Genomic DNA, 18,164 nt, shown 5'->3' on the forward strand with positions numbered 1-18,164 from the left:
TCATCCTTTTCTATAAAGGGAATTCCAAAACAGCCAGGGTTGTTACTTAGGCAAACTCAGTCTCAAAAAACCAAAACAAAACAAAACAAAAAACAGATAATTATACAATGAAAAAGAATGTACAGACTGATATGGTTATTTAAAATAAATTTCTGAGAAGGGTAGGGTGGTGCACACCATTAATCCCAACACACCCAAGACAGAGGTAGGAAGATCTCTGGGAATTTAGTTCAGCCTGATCTACAAAGCAAATTCCAGAACTGCCAGTGTTACATAGAGAATCCGTGATTCAAAAACCAGGAATTTTTTTTTAATAATAACTGTTTCACACTCACATACAAATGTGTACATATACACACACTCTCTGTGTGTCTGAGCATGCACACATCAAACATTGCCCACTCTCACCTCCTTCCTGTCTGCTATCCTGGTCCACAATTCCAACCAGTTTCTCTAGAGTGTTCATCTCTATTTTGCTTGGGATCCCCCGAAATTATCCAGAGCCATCTGTGAGACTGTGGGTTTGGAGCTATGTGTCGGAGTCTGGTTGGCTCAGCAGAGGAGTACAGCTAAAGGCAGAGATTCTTCTCCTACACTCTATCTATAGCCAACATTTGAAATGTAAAGAGTGGGCTCTGTGAGCCTTCCCCTTTCCTAGTATGTGATCTAGTGTGAGGTCCACGCAGGTCAGTACAGCTGCTGTTGGTTACTGATTACAACAGCTGTGCGGAGTCTAGAGAACGGCATGTCTTAGCCCTTCCTCCTCTTTCCCTTCTTACTCCCTTTCCTCCTCCTCTTCCTCATTGTTTCTGGAACCATAGATGGAAGGTGTAACTGACATTTTTAGGCCAGGAACCCCATGTCCTACTTACTTTCTACTTCTGGCAAGCAAGAGTCTCTGCACCCACCTGGGGTAAGCAGAGTTAGTTTGTGTGTGTGTGTGTGTGTGTGTGTGTGTGTGTGTGTGTGTGTGTTGGGGTAAGTCTAATCACCTTATCCTGAGTCACAGAAGACAAACTTGTTCCTGAGTTAGTATAATGACAAGACCACCATCTAGTGGTGAGAGCAGTACAGTGCTAGGTTTATTTAACTTCAGGATTTAATTGAGTAGTCTCCATATCGACTTCCAGAATGGCTAGATTTTTGATCATGGCATTATCATTCACTTAGATTTCTTTTATATTGTTGCTGTGTTAGATTATTGGTAGCATTTATGTGGTGATGTGTTGTGTACCCTAATTAAATTTGCCTGAAGATCAGAGGACAGAACAAGCTACTAGATTAGACATAGAGGTCACATAGTGGTGGCACACACCGTAGTCCTAGGCGTCGGGAGGCAGAGATCCATATGGATCTCTGGGAGTTCAAAACCACCCTGGACCACATAAGATTGACTCAGCGTAGGAGAGAAAGCAGAGCCAGGCAGTGGTGGAACACACCTTTAATCCCAGTACTGGGAAGCACACATGCCTTTAATCCCAGGAAGTGATGGCTGGGCAGAGAAAGATACATAAGGCTTGAGGAGACAAGAACTAAAGGCATTTGGACTGAGACCTTTTCAGCTGAGGAAGTTCATTCAGCTTGAGGCCTCTTGGCTGAGCTCTTTCAGGCTGAGGAGTTGGTGAGGTAAGAGGTCATTACTGTGGCTTGCTCTGCTTCTCTGATCTTTCAGCCTTTACCCCAATATTTTGTTTAAGGTTTTTTATTATAAGACCACTTTAAGAATCTTACAACATATTTTTCTTCCTTCTGTGTGAGAATTGGTGATTTGCTGTCCTGCCCATGGATGATTACTTCCAAGTTCTCCTGTATTTATGTAGTCACCACATAGAATTATTATTTCCTGTATTTACATGGATAATTCTTCTGATACCCCTGTATAAATTTTGCCTCTAGTTGCTGTGGGATGGTCTGTATGTCAAATGTGTTGCTGATTGGTCAATAAATAAATCACTGATTGGCCCGTGGTCAGGCAGGAAGTATAGGTGGGACAAGGAGGAGAATAGAGCTCGGAAGTGGAAGGCTGAGTCAGAGAGACACTGCCAGCCGCCATCAGGACAAGGAAGATGTAAAGTACCGGTAAGCCACAAGCCACGTGGCAAGGTATAGATTAATAGAAATGGATTAATTTAAGCTGTAAGAACAGTTAGCAAGAAGCCTGCCACGGCCATACAGTTTGAAACCAATATAAGTCTCTGTGTTTACTTGGTCGGGTCTGAGTGGTTGTGGGACTGGCAGGTGGCAGAGATTTATCCTGACTGTGGGCCAGGCAGGAAAACTCTAGCTACATCTAGTTATTGTCAGCAAAACTGCTGTAGTGGAATCAATTATGCTATCACAAGGCTGTCTTCCAATGCACCTACGTCTCTATCAATTTTAAGATAATTTTTTTTCTTGATGGAAAAATAGAGTTGACAGTGATTTTTCTCTATAAGCTTGAAATATCATTTCACTCTCTTCTGTATTGCGATAATTGTCTAGACACCGGGTCATAGTTTGTTGCTTAGGTGTTTTCCTGTGGTTTGACATTGTTTTCAAACAGCTTTCTGTGGTGGTAGTTTGTGTATGCTCTTACAAATAAGGCTTGCCTGAAAATCAGAGGGCAAACAAAGCCAGCTACTAGTTAGTCATAGAGTCCAGGCAGTGGTGGCACACACCTTTAATCCCAGTACTCCAGAGGCAGAGGCAGAGACAGAGACAAGCAGATCGCTGCAATTTCAAGGGCACCCTGGGCTACACAAGCCTGATCCAGTTTAAAAGAGAAACAGAGCCAGGCAATGGTGGCACACTCCTTTAATCCCAGACTTGGCATCTTCTGTCTTTGTTCCCAGTGCTGGGGAGGCACACACACCTTTAAACCCTGTGCTAAGGAGTTTGGGATAAGAAGTCGTAAGGCTGGGCAGAGAAAGGAACATGAGGTGAAGGAGACAGGAGCTCAGCACTCTTCCAGTTGGAGAATCTCACAGGTTTAAGAACTAGCCGCTGGCTGTGATGCTTCTCTGATCTTTCAGCTTTCCCCCTGATATCAGACTTTCGGTTTTTACTAATAAGTCCAACAAGAATTTGTACTACAGCTTTTAGTATTAATTTTTTCCTTTTCATTTTGACCCCTTATATGAAAGGTCAGCAAGTCATCTATTCCTTGTTCCTGAAAGAGAAACTCAGAGAAAAGAAATAGAAAGAAATGGCAGATTCTTCAGTAAGCATTTTCCAGGTCAGTGGTCATGCCTCGTTTTCTAGAAATATTATATGTTCAGATATTGCAAACCTTTAATTTTCTGCTACTGACAATATTTTAAATTTTAGTATGACAATTGTTGCAAATAAACACACACACACACACACACACACACACACACACACACACACACACACACTGAAATTAACTGGACTCAATTACTGTACAAGTACTGTACAAATATTGCAATTTTGTTTAGTTAGAGTAGTCATTGGGAACTTAAGCTCTGGAGTCTTTCAAACGGGGCTTTATATTTTTGTTATTGAATATATTTTTTATCAACTTATCTATCAGAAAAAAAGAAAAATTACTTTGGAAGAATAACAGCTAGAAAAATGTTTTATATACTGTTTCACAACTGTTGTTCATTACCTGTATTCAGTCCTACCACAGCCCTGTTATTTAAGCTTTCTTGATCTCTTTTCTCCATGTTCTGCTAAGCCCCCATGTATTTTGTTTCTCATAGACACATATTATTGACCTTTTTCTGCATATGAGGTAAAATGCGATTTCTTCTTTCTGGCACTGTGTGACCGAACTTAATATTACAATTTCTATGTCTAACAATTTTCCTGCAATTTTCTCTTCAGCTGAATGGTATTCCATTATGTATGTGTACAGTCTTCATATAATTAGGTTAATTCTAATACTTTGCCATGCTGAAGGCAGTAGCAGTGAATGTGGAGTATAAAGGTCTCTGTAGTGGGGTGTGGAATATTCAAATTGTGTTTCCAGGATTGACATTGCTGGGTCATACATTAGTTCTATCTTCAATTTTTTTAATAATCTTGAAACTTATTACCACACTGAGTGTATAATTTTCACACACCCCCAACCACAGTGAATAAGGCTTCCTTTCTCTCCTCACCTTGCCTAACATTTGTTTTCTGGTTAGTTGATGAAAGCCATTTTCAGCCTAGGGTGAGGTGATATTTCAAAGCAATTTTAATTTGGGATTCCAGGATGGCATCTCTATAGGGATCCTGAACTCTTTTGCAATATTTATTGGCCATTTGTATATTGGTCTTTAAAAAATGTCTATTCAGCTCCTTTGTCCATCTATAAATGGCAGTATAATTTCCTTGGTATTTAATTTCTGTAATTCTTGGTATATACTAGGTATGAGCCCCTTTTAAAAATGTCACTGGTACAGATTCTCTTCCATCACTTGGGTGTCTGTGTGCTGTGCTGATGGTTTCCAAAGAGAAACTTTTTTCTATTCATTCAGTCCCATTGTTTCACCTCCTGTGTTGTTGGTGTTCTTCCTAATTAATAATGCCTTGCCTATCCCAATATACCTATGGATCTTCTCTACATTTTCTAGTTGTCTATGTGTTTCTGATTTGAAATGAGATTTTTTGATCCACTTTAAATGGTCTTTTGTACAAATGAAAGATAAGAATCTAATTACATTCTTCTGCTGTGTTCAGTTTTACCAACACCATTTGTTAAAAAGTCTACAGCTCTTTGAGCTGTATCATTTTGCCCCCTTTGTCAAATATTAAGTGTCTAAGCTTTTTTATTTTTCTTTCTTTCTGGGTACTCTATCATTGTCTTTTTTTTTTTTTTTTGATTTTTCAAGACAGGGTTTCTCTGTGTAGCTTTGCGCCTTTCCTGGAACTCACTTGGTAGCCCAGGCTGGCTTCGAACTCACAGAGATCCGCCTGGCTCTGCCTCCCGAGTGCTGGGATTAAAGGCGTGCGCCACCACCGCCCGGCTATCATTGTCTTTTTTTTAATTGACTGTACCATTTTGTATTTATGACTACAGGTATACAATGTAATTTCATAAATCCAACACTTAGAGCATTTTTATCCATTCTGCCCTTCCCACATTATTTTCCCCCAAGAAGTATCTCACATGAAATTATGACTAGTAATTTTGAAAAAATTTCCACTTTAACACATGAATAAAAAATACATTGATGTAATGTATAATTGTTGTAGAATAAGGGCTATATCTTTATATATTAGTGAGTGAAGACTCCTATGTTATGTAGGCTTCATTTGTAGGAACTGTCCCACTTCCTTGAATCATGGTTACAAAGAGCTCATATTGAAGCACATGAGAGTTTCCACAACATCTTAGCACTATGTGTACTTAAGAGACAAAGCTTGGTTTTTAATGCTAAGTAATACTTGGTTCCTAATACTAAAAATTTAAGGAAACTAGACAGTGCAGAACATGGCTTTCACAAGTGGCTTGATCCTACCATGAATATAATGTTCTTGGGTGTAGATTCAGATTGTAGTTGACTTTGTTAAGACTGCAATTGCTGTGAAGACACACTAAGACCATGGTACCTCTTATAAAGGAAAACATTTAATTGAGGAGGCAGCTTACATTTTCAGAGTTTCAGTCCATTATCATCATGGCAGCATAGAGGCAGACAAGATGTAGTAGTAGCTGAGAGTCCTACATCTCCAGGCAACAAGAGGTCAACTGAGTGTCACATTGAGGGAAGCTTAAACAAAGGAGATCTCCTATCTCACTCCCAGAGTGACACACTTCCTCCAAAAGGCCATACCTACTCCAACAAAGCCTTACTTCCTAATAGTGCCACTCCCAATGGTGGCTAATTACATTCAAACTACCACAGTGGTCTACTTTTATTTCTCTTTGGTGTTTAATATCATGGTAATGATGATGTCTGTACATGTTTGTTGACACCTGCTATCTGTTTGTCTCAGGAGAATTGCTACACACATCACACACTTGGTTAGAATGCTCAGTTGGAACATGCCAAACTAGAGAGTTCAGTGTTTGGGGGTTTTTGTTATGTTTTGTTTTTTTAAACAAGTTGACTCTGTATAGTCCTGTCTCTTCTAGATGTGGCACTGTAGGCCAGACTGGCCTCAAACTCACAGAGTTCCACATATTTTCTTCTCCCAAGTACTGGGATTAAAGGCATGCACCACCACACCTGGCTTGAGAGCAGCATTTTTATTTCTTTTTTTTTTTTATTGCCTAAACAGGATCCCACTGTGCAGCCATTACTGTCTGGGACTCATTAGGTAGCATTACATAGAATGCATCAGAAATAATGTCTTGAGGACACTGACTGATTGATGTGCACAAACCCATCACATTTGATGCAGAAAGAACATTCCTCAGGATTGCTTTCCTCATCAGTTCCTGTGAGAGTCATGACTCTACTCCCCAACCCTGAACCTGCAAAGTTTTAAAGCAGAGATTTGGGGAATTATTCTGACTGCCAGGTTTGCATTTATTCTTGACTCACAACTCAGACAGAACATGTCACCACTATGCAGTTTGACAGTTTGTAATAAAGGAAGAATAATAAACACTGCTGACCTAAAATCTGTTAGACAGTACAGGATAACTACTAAAAAGGAACACATTAAAAACTACAAATTTCAGGCACAACAATTCTCATATTTTCTCCTGAACTGATCTTCTGAGCATTATTACATTTGAAAAGCACTGAAAAGTGATGGTATTTCTCACGCATTGTAAACAAGTATCCTGTAAAAAGACTTTCCTCAATTTTTGTAACTATTCAGAAATGAAATGTTCTTCAGAACTTCTGAAATTGTTGATTTGCCTAAGTTGGCGTATTCATAATGTACTAGGGAAACTTTAGATTATATCAAATGAGGTTGATGCAGATTTTTCTACCTGCTTGGTAGTGGATCAAAATGCTTATAAAATAATCCCATATATTACCTGTTTTTTTGCATGTCAATGTTAAAATTGACAGTATGCAATGTTTTTACACTTGTTGTTCTTGTGGAAATAAGGAAATTTCTTTGCTTATCTAATCAACCATAAATTCTACCTTCCATATGTACCACTTTGCTCGTTAATAGAATGGCATTGGACTTAGAATTTAAACATACAAACTGAGCATGTCAGAATATAACCATGTAAGGCCAGAGAATGCATAGAATTGATTGAGTGGCAGTTTCTTTTTTTCTTTGTTTATTTCCTAAAATTTATGTTATTTTACTTTATATTAAGAGATTTTCTATTCAATTTACATGTCAACCACAGATTCCCCTGATCTCCTTCCTTTCACCTCCAAGCCTTCCCTCCCCAAACCACCCTCCATTCCCACTTCCTCCAAGGCAAGGCCTCCCCTGGGTATCAGCAGAGCCTGATATATTCAGTTGAGCCAGGTCAAATCCCCTTCTCCCTGCACCAAGGCTGAGCAAAATTTCTCAGCATAGGCTCTAGGTTTCAAAAAGCCAGTTCATGAACTGAGGACAGGTCCAGGCCTCACTGCCTGGCAGCCCCTAAACAGTTTAAGCTAAACAAATATCTCACTTATCCAGAAGATCTAGTCCAGTTTCATGGGTGTTCCTTGGGCATTGGATCACAGTTCATGTGTTTCCACTAGTTTGGATAGTTGTCTCTGTACTTTTTCCAGTCATGGTCTCCATGTCTCTTGCTTATATGATCCCTCCCTTCTATCATTGATTGGGCTCCTGGATCTCTGCCTGGGGCTTGACCATGGATTTCTGCATCTGCTTCCATCAATCACTGGATGAGGGTTCTATCATGACAGTTAGGGTGTTTAGCCATCCAATCACCAGGGTAGGTCAGCTAAGTCACCCTCTCGACCAGTGCCAGTAGACTATAGTAGAGTCATCTTTGTGAATTCCTGGGGAACTCTCTAGCAATCTGATTCTTTCAATTCCCATGGTGTCTTCCTTCATCATAGTATCTCTTTCTTTTTTCTCCCATTCTGTTCCTGATCCAGGTAGGACCTCCTGCTCGCCTAAGCTCTCTTTCCCCCGACCCTAGCCCTCCATTACCCTCCCTCACCCCCAGTTTGCTCATGTGGATCTCATACATTTCTCCACTGCTGGGCGATCCCTGTGTCTTTCTTAGAATCCACTTTACTAGGTAGCCTCCCTGGAGCTAAGAGATGCAGTCTGGTTATCCTTTGCTTTACATCTAGTATCTACTTATGAGTGAGTACATACCATGTTTGTCTTTCTGAGTTTGGGATACCTCACTCAGGATGATTTTTTCTAGTTCCATCCATTTGCCTGCAAACCTCTTGATGTCATTGTTTTTCTCTGCTGAATATTACTCCATTGTTTATTGTACCATATTTTCTTTATCTATTCTTCAGTTGTGGGGCATCTAGGTTGTATCCAGGTTCTGGCTATTACAAATAATGCTCTATGAACATAGTTGAGCATGTGTCCTAGTGGTATGATTGAGCATTCCTTGGGTATATGCCCAAGAATCATATAATGGATCTTGAGGAAGATTGATTCCCAATTTTCTGAGAAAGTGCCATACGGATTTCCAAAGTGGCTGTACAAGTTTGTAATCCCACCAACAGTGTGGGAGTGTTCCCCTTGCTCTACATCCTCTCCAATATAAGCTGTCTTCAGTGTTTGTGATCTTAGCCATTCTGACAGGTGTAACATGGTATCTTGAGTCATTTTGATTTGCATTTCCCTGATGACTAAGGATGTTGAGCAATTCCTTAAATGTCTTTCAGCCATTTGAGCTTCTTCTGTTGAGAATTCTCTGTTTAGCTCTATAGTCCATTTTTTAATTGAACTGTTAGGTATTTTGATGTGTAGTTTCTTGATATCATCTCTCTGTTAGCTGTGGGAATGGTGAAGACTTTTTCCATTCTGTAGGCTTTGATTTAATTGTACTGTTAGGTATTTTGATGTTTAGTTTCTGGATATCAGCCCTCTGTCAGATGTGGGGTTGTGGAAGATCTTTTCTCATTCGGTAGGCTCTTGTTTTGTCTTATGGACCATGTCCTTTGCCCTGAAAAAGCATCTAAGTTTCAGGTGGTCACATTTATTAATTGTTGCTCTCAATGTCTGTGCTACTGGTATTATATTTGAAGTGATCTACAGTGCCAATGCATTCAAGAGTACTTCCTATTTTATCTTCTATCAGGGTCAGATTAACTGGATTTATGTTGACATCTTTGAACCACTTGGACTTAATCTTGGTACACGGTGACAGATAAGGATTTATTTGCAATCTTCTATATGTTGACATCCAGTTATGCCTGCACCATTTGTTGAAGATGTTTTCTTTTTTCCATTGTGCAGTTTTGGCCTCTTTGTCAAAAATTAGGTGGTCATACATATGCAGTTTAATGTTGAGTTGCAGTTTTTTACTATGATCTACAGGTACAGCAATTAAAGCACATTTCCTCATCATGAATTTTCACTCTGAGACATGTACACTGTGATCCTGTTGGACATAAACACAGCATCCATAATAGATAGACATCCATGTCCAGACCTTAAATGTGTGTCGTTTTGTGTATGAGCCTATTGTGTCATCCTGTTTCCACAGAATTAGAAAATCCATCATATGATGTGACTATATTGAAACCATCTTATTGTGTAATTGTCTTCATTGTCTACATCCCTCCTTTCCTCAAGTCTACTTATACCCAGGAAAACAATCTGTCTGGTAGAATGTGGTCTAACAACTTTTTTGTTTCAGGGTCCATTGACATTCCAGGATGTGACAGTGGACTTCTCCCAGGAGGAGTGGGAATGCCTGGACACTGCTCAGAGGGCTTTGTACATTGATGTGATGTTGGAGAATTACAGCAACCTGGTCTCTGTGGATGAGGACATTTTGCTTCTAAGTAATCCTTTTTATATGCTGGCTTTATAGGTTGTAAACTCTCTCTTAAGTTTTCTTAGACAGAACAGAAGACTAGGGAAAGTTTGACAGTAGAGAACAACTTTTTCATGGTATTTAGTATTTTTCTTTCTATTTTACAAGTTACAAGTGTCAGGCACCCCTAATTTGATTCCACAATGCATTCAGAAATTTAGTATCATATAATATTTATACCCATATTTTAAGCTCCAATTACATCACGGTAATTCACGTAGTTTTAATTGTGAGAAAAGCTCAAAATGTGCAAATTGAGAAGTACTCCACAAATAAAGATTCTGATGGGAAAGAGAAATTGGAAATATTTCCTAGATTCCTCTAGTTTGTTTTTATTTCATGTACTAAGCACAGTACTGTTAGACTTCTGTATTCTTTCTAAAAAATATAGCATGGTGCATGGGCTACCTCACAGGACATATGGTTGATGAAAGGTAGACCTGGACACCTGTCCAGAGCAAATGAGATTGCCCAGGAATGTGGAGAACAGAGAGTATCCACAACTATGGTGGGTTAGAGTATTAGCAGGACAACCTTGGAGTCTTCAAATGAAAGAGAAAGCAAGAGGTGAAAATGGTTTTGTGATATTCAATTCCACTTGAAAGGATTGCTGATCATTAACTTACTGTAGTTTTATGGCCCCAGGATGCATCCTGCCTGTTGTAACTATTAGATGTAACTGAGGTTTTCCTTGTCCCGCAGTCCCACAGTCATAAGGTGTCACAAAGTTAATTACTGATTCCAAGGTTTCCTGATCCATCTTGTGCTATTAGACATTTTCGATAAAGACAAGTCATTTATTATTAATCACAGGCCCTTGAAGGCTGTTGTGCTGTTTTTGTGAGAATACATTGAAATACAGTGAAAGAAAAATGTCTAAGTGGTTGCTCGTTGACTTATCATAAGAGAAAACTGATGTCGACCTTCATTTATCAAAAGTTTAATAGCAGCCCTGTTAATCTGAGATGTACTCATTTTCAGGGAACTATTGCAAATATGATCCTGTCCATCAACATGTGAAGACTGAAAAGAAGTTTTGTCAGTGTAATGAGCTTGGTAAAATGGTTTATGATCCCTCCACATGTGCTTGTTATAAAACAAGTGAAACTGCTGAAAACTCTAATAACCACAAGTGCAGTAATCACAGGGATAAATTCATTGAGTCTTCAAACCCACATAGACATGAAAGCATGCACACTGGAGAAGAACCTTGCAAATCTAAATACTGTGAGAAGTTCTTAAATTTGAGTTCCAACCTTACTAAAGATCAGAGACTCTACACTGAAAAGAAAGAGCACGGGCAGAGAAAATATGATGATTATTTCAGCTCTACATACAGTCTTTTGCAACAACCAATCTACATTGGAGAGAAACCACACCAGTGTGGGATGGGCGGGAAATGCTTCAGTAATGCCTCAAGCCTCAGTGTACATCAGGAAATTCATACTGGAGAGAAATCTTACAAATGTATGGAATGTGACAAATCCTTTACCTGGGAATCATGTCTTAGAAGACATCTGAGAGTTCATACTGGAGAGAGACCTTACAGATGTAAGGAATGTGACAAATCCTTTTCCCGTTGCTCAAATCTCAGAATACATCAGAGAATTCACACTGGGGAGAAACCTTACAAATGTATGGAATGTGACAAGTCCTTTAACCAAAACTCACAACTTAAAACACATCAAAGGGTTCATACTAGAGAGAGATCTTACAGGTGTAAGGAATGTGGCATATCTTTCTCTACATGTTCAACTCTGGTAAGGCATCAGAAACTACATACTGGAGAGAAACCTTACAAATGTAGGGAATGTGACAAATCTTTTACTAAGTGCTCAAATCTTAAACAACATCAGAAAATTCACTCTGGAGAGAAACCTTACAAATGTGGAGAATGTGACATGTCCTTTATCCAGAATTCAAATTTTAAAAGGCATCAGAGAATACATACAGGAGAGAAACCTTACAGTTGTGAGATATGTGATAAACACTTTACAAGTTCTGAAAATCTTAGAAGACATCACAGGGTCCACACTGGGGAGAGACCTTACAAGTGTATGGAATGTGACATGTCTTTTATCCAGTACTCACATCTTAAAAGACACCAGAAGGTTCATACCGGAGAAAGGCCTTACAGATGTAAGGAATGTGGCAAATGTTTATCTACTGGTTCAAGTCTTAGAGATCATCAGAAACTACATACTAGAGAGAAACTTTTACAAATGTAGGAAATGTGACAAATCTTGTACTAGATGCTCATTTCTTAGACAACATCAGAAACTTCATACTGGAGTGAAACTTAAAAATGCCTGGAATGTGACAAATTCTTTACCTATATGTCAAATCTTAGAAGACATCAGAGAGTTCACACTGGAGAGAGATTTTACAGGTGTAAAGAATGTGACAAGTCTTTCACCAGTTGCTCATAACTTAGACCACATCAGGAAATTCATACTGAAGAGAAACTTTACAAATGCAAATCCTATATCCACTTTTCAGTACCAGAAGACATCAGACAGTTCATACAGGACTGAAAAACAGCATTGTGAACCATGTGACATGGTATTTTTATGGTGTTCTCTACTTAAACAGCACAAGTATGCATAATAGAAATGTAAACATAAGAAACTTATGAAAGGGCTTATTGACGTTTTAAAAGTTATAAAATATCAGAGTTTATATTCAAATAAAATTCTACAACAGTAACTGTGTGAATTGTTCTTCATGTGTATGGGTACTTTTGCCTACAAAATTTTCTGTGCACTCCATGTTTGTCTGATGCCTGTGTAGGCCTGTAGAGGGCATCAGATTCCCTGAAGCTGTGGATTAAAACAGTTGTGAGCTATTGTGTGTGTTGAAAATTGAAACCTGGTCTTCTGGAGGAACAAACAGTGCTCTTACCCACTAAACCATATCTCCAATGCCAAGAAATTGGTGTAATAAAAACATTTATCTTGCCCTCCATTTAAAATTTGAAAATAATGCCAAGCTTTCATCCAGCACTCAGGATGCAGTACCAAGCAGATCTGTGAGTCTGAGGTATCCTGGTCATCATAGTCTGTTCCAGGACTGCCAGAAATACAAAGACCCTGTCTCAGTAATAATAATAACAATAATAATAATAATAATAATAATAATATAATAATAATAATACAAAATATAGAACATAAGAAATATGACAATAGCTGTACATCACAAAACTCATACTTCTGAGAAATGACATAAATGTTTCCCATATTATACTATATATAATCCATATTTCTTGTTGTCCATTAAAAATGACAGTTACCAAATGCATTCAATTTGACAAATCCTTTACCTAGTGCTCACATTGATGACATCAAAGCAAACCCAACCCAAAAGAAAACACAAAAATGCTCCAATAAAGTCTCATCATTTGTTAACTTTCAAAATCTTCATACTAGAGCTAAACCTTAACATAGAAAGAAGGCGATAACTTGTAAAGAGAGAAGATGTCAATATTGGTGCAACCCTTTCTGATGGAAATTTTGAAAGTCATAAAGTCTGCATAGCTGCTTGACCCAGATTCAGTAGAGCTGAGCCACAGGATGGCCACCGTGCCATATTAGGCTTTGATCTTCATATGTGGCATGCTTGCGGGGGGCATTCACATTTGAGCATATTTGGGATATTACTTTGATGAGAAATTTCTTATGAATCATTATCCTCCAAAAGTATTGCTTCTAAGATTCCCCAGGAAAGTCCTGAGCATTATACCCCTCCTATTGGGGGGAGATATCATTATCTACTTGAATATCTTCCTTTTGTCTTAGGGTTGTGATGCACGTAAAGAAGGCAGAGATCTCATGTTGAGGCTCTGAGATATTCTTGAAACATCTGCCCCTGTAATTACTCAGGAATATAAAAAACAAAGCCAAGTACAAGCCTCCTAGTACTACTATACAGTTAGGTGATGATGTGGCATATCCAGCAAAAAAAAATAGATTGGGTGAAATACATCTGCCCTACACAGGAATTTATGTTGATGGGCAAAGACTGTTGTTAAAAATTGATTAAAACAATGAGGTGGCAGGACCTTCCTTTCTTAGTAAAGTATCTTGTGCAGGGCCACTGTCTGAGCAAAACTAAAAGAATACCAGGAATAGACATATAAATTAATTTTATAATGAAATAAAATGTGAATTTTTATGCAATAAATAGAATAATTACTGCAGCACATTGGGCCTGAGGATTTTTCTTGAGTACTCTGACCACTAAATATTGACAAAACACTACTTGGAACAAGGCAGTCTGCTTGGGCTGGCCTGAGATATTTTTCTCTGTCTAATATCCTTGAAGCCACAAGAGCTGCTAGCTTGAGAATGGGCAGTCATATGCCTCTATATTCTTAGAAGTTTGGTTATGGGGTTGGTGAGTAAAAATGATTGTAAAAGTTATCTCTGCTTTTTCACAATTTATCAATGATGACTAGAAGATGCAACACAATATTAAACCTATATCCAGAAACAAAAATGACATGATCAATGTTTTGGAACAACATGAATCTATCCGTGTTAACTGATTTCTATAAACAAAGAAGCACCTGACTGTTAATCAGACACTGTGAAAGACTCTCCAAACCATGAAGGTGTGACTCAACCATCCTTCACCTACTCCTTGTGTCCTCTCTGGAACCTGTTGACCAAAGCAGCTGCCAACATGCCCTTGCAGCATGTGACATCAGAGGCATGCTAGCAAACAACTTAGAAATCCCCAAGGCTCTGGGCTCACTGGTGCATAATCTCAGCACTCTGGAGGCAGAAGCAGGTGTATCTCTGTGGGTTCAGCCTGGTCCAAGGTCCATATCCCAAGACAACCTGGGCTACACAGAGAAACCCCAAATGAAAAAGCAAAGCAATAAAAACCAAATACTTGAGGGAACTCACAATTTCATTTTGAAGTACTGAAAAAAATGGGAAAAGGTTTACTCCACAATTTAAAATAAAATGACATAGCTTCCATTAAATGCCATTAGACATTCGTGGATATAAAGGAGACGCATGGATCCCTTCCTCATACATGATGAATGGTAAATGCCCCAATCTTACACAGTTGGTTATTCTTACTACTTCCTAAATAGTTATGAGTCTCTGAATTACCCAATACTAATTTCAAGAGGAGACTTCATTCACCAAGATTGAGAGTAGTGAAAATTGATAATTCTAAACACAAATATTTAGAGGTCAGGTTAACAAAAAGATCCTTAAAGAAACATCAATAGTTTCTCTCTTTGTACTTCCCAAGCTTTGTTTTTTTACCATGGCATGAATTTATCTTTATGGATCAGCTTTGAAATCTAATCAAAAGAGACATTGATTACGCCCATAAATAGTCATGCTACCATTATACCAGTACAAACAACTTGCCTAGAAAGATGGCATTGTATGATACAGGGTCCAGGGGTAAGTAAGACAGTTAACATCTTTTCTCTGAGAGCAGCCTACAAAATGTAACCATGAGGGAGAGTTTCTAGGTATATTCTACATTGTGCACGTTTCTCTTCTCTCTCTCTCTCTCTCTCTCTCTCTCTCTCTCTCTCTCTCTCTCTCTTTCTCTCTCTCTCACACACACACACACACACACACACTCACACAAACAAACAAACAAACAAAAACAACACACACCAAGTATTTGGTGTCTTTAGGAACAGCATACACTTACTGAACTAAAGTAAGAGCATTGGCAATGTCCTGTTTTGTTTAAGGTCTCTCTGAGACCTCCTACGCAGGTAATCAGTACTTGGCACAGAGAGTTCCATTTAATATTCCTGTGACTGGGAGCAGCATTATTGACCCATGTGGTATAACTCTGTTTAAAGTTTTAAAATTATACTTCCTATTAACTTGGAAAACAGTAGGATTTCATGAAACTTCTTCATACAGTCATCCTGTTGGTTAACCCGCCCACAAATCCTCCTTCCTTCCTGCCCATCCCCAGTTGAAAACTTAGCATGTAGTATTCAATAACACATATTTAATAATACTTGTGTTCTACTATCCTTTGTCATTGTATTTTTTATTTGTGTTACAAAATGATAGGTTCCCATGTAGCTTCTCATGGACATGTCATTTGGGTTTACCTTACAACAGTCCATCCATGCACCACATATTTGAATATTCTGCCCAGTCTCTAATTTCCTATCACCTACATTATACTATTCATCCTCTCTTCCTGCATCTCCCCACTAAAGGTATAGTTCTGCCTTACTGGCTTCAACATGTAGTCTTACTTGAACACAAAAAGCAAGAAGTTTGAAGTAGGAAGCTCATTCAGATTTACCCATTTGTCAGTTGATGAGCATCTAGGTTGATTCTGTATCCTAAATACTATCAATAAAGCAGTGTTGAACATGTTGGTAAAATTCTCATTGGAAAGATGGCAAGTCCATGGAGTTCAGCCTAGGAGTGTTCACTGTGTATCTATATTCTCTGAGATTAAACACTTTTATTTTATAGGATGATCCTTAAATACAGGCTATTAAAAGTTACATAAAGGAATGGAATATCCCAAGGCAGTAGTTCTCAATCTTCCTATTGTTGCGTCACTTTAAAAATGTTCCTAGTTGTAGTACTCAACTGTAAAATTATTCTTGTTATACTATTTAACTGTAATTTTGCTACTGATATAATCATAATGTAAGTATTTGATATGCAGGGTATCTGATATGTGATCCCAAGGGTGTTCTGACACAAGAGTTGACTGCCATTTTTGTGAGGAAAGGTGAAATACCCCATTATGCAGAGAATCTGCAGAAACTCACAGACAACTTAATAGCTCCATGAAGTCACAGAAACTGGCAAGATTCATCAGTGCCCTCCTGCATCAAGCATATATAGTCAGCAAGGACTACTGAAACTGTCAGACAAGTTCACATGCACAGAAGATGCTCAGACAAGACATGGAGCAGACATTATGAAAACTGCCTGGACCAGACAAGAGAAGAAGACAAGCTGCCTGGAAGAGGCAGTGAGTGACTTGAAAGACACTTCCAACCTTCCTTAAGCTGCCTGAAATCTGTGCAGTGATTTCCCAGGTTTCTCCGTTCAATAGGATTCTCCTTGACAGGATGATGCAGCTGTCTCTGAGTCCTTTGTGATTCTATAAGTAACTTCTCACCACCAGTTGGAAGGTCACCCCAATAAAACTCTTCAGTCCACTTAGCATTAGAGATGACTCAGTGCTTTAGAGTACTGTGTGCTCTTTCAGAAGACTCACCTTGTATTTCCAGCACCCTCACATGGGCACTCAACCTGTAACCTCAATTCCTAGATGTGAAAAGCCCTCTTCTCGCCTCTGCTAGCACTAGGATCACACACGGTACACAGACATACATGCAGGAAAAAGGACCCCAAAAAGTGAAAACAAACAGAACCTCGTTGGTTCACCAAGATAAACATTGTTGGTTCCCATCTTTGGTTTTCATTAATTCTTTATCTGCCACTAGTAGATGTTTGTAATGTTTTCCACAGGAATAGTGTCAACATCAGTGCTGTAACTGGGTAGCACAGTAGTTTTATTCCCTTCATTTATTCATTGTTTTGAGAATATGGGACTGATTTCAAATGTTCGTTCTCTAATTTTCACTCCCATAGCAGTGTTTGATCTCCTCTCCCCACATTATGTCAACATTAGTTTTCATTTCTATGCCTCATGACTGTCATTGTTGCTAGGGCATCATGGAGGCTTAAAGAAATCCTAGTCTGCTTTCCCAAATAGATATGTATCTCATTTGTTTGTTTTGGTTTTAGTCTGGGTTTGTAATTGTTTGTTATTTGTTTTATTTTAGTTTTTAGATTTATAATTTTGAATTTATTACATAGTTAGAACTTTTCTCCTCTCTACAACTTCTCCCATACACCTCTATGCTTGCACTTAAATTCACAGCATTATTTATTAATTTTTATTATATGCATATATGTCTATTTGTGTATACATATAATGATAACTAAACTGCTCAGTCTATATTATGTTACTTGTACATGTGTTTTCATTGTTGACCATTTTATATTGAATAACCAGTTAGTGTGCTCTTCCCAGGGGAGACTATTTCTCCTGCTCCCAGAACTCCCCACTTGCCTGTAATTCTCTATGTAGGGTTGAGGTATTGTGTGTTTTTACCCATACTATAGTATGTTCATTGTTCATCACATTTAAAACTCACATTTGGGATGCCCTGTTGGTGAGATTTTTTTAAAATATTTTTATTTTATAATTAATTTAATTTTACATAACAGTCACAGATTCTCCAGTCCTTCCTCCTCCCAACCCC

General features: G+C 38.5%; 1 pseudogene; it reads left to right on the forward strand.

Moving 5' to 3' along the window:
• Nucleotides 1–3,184: 3,184 nt before the first annotated feature.
• LOC128124276 (zinc finger protein 54-like) lies at nucleotides 3,185–16,677 on the forward strand (annotated as a pseudogene).
• Nucleotides 16,678–18,164: the final 1,487 nt, after the last annotated feature.

Source organism: Peromyscus californicus, unplaced genomic scaffold (assembly GCF_007827085.1).
Source record: "Peromyscus californicus insignis strain IS unplaced genomic scaffold, ASM782708v3 Scaffold_4__1_contigs__length_199733344, whole genome shotgun sequence".
NCBI classification, from domain to species: domain Eukaryota; kingdom Metazoa; phylum Chordata; class Mammalia; order Rodentia; family Cricetidae; genus Peromyscus; species Peromyscus californicus.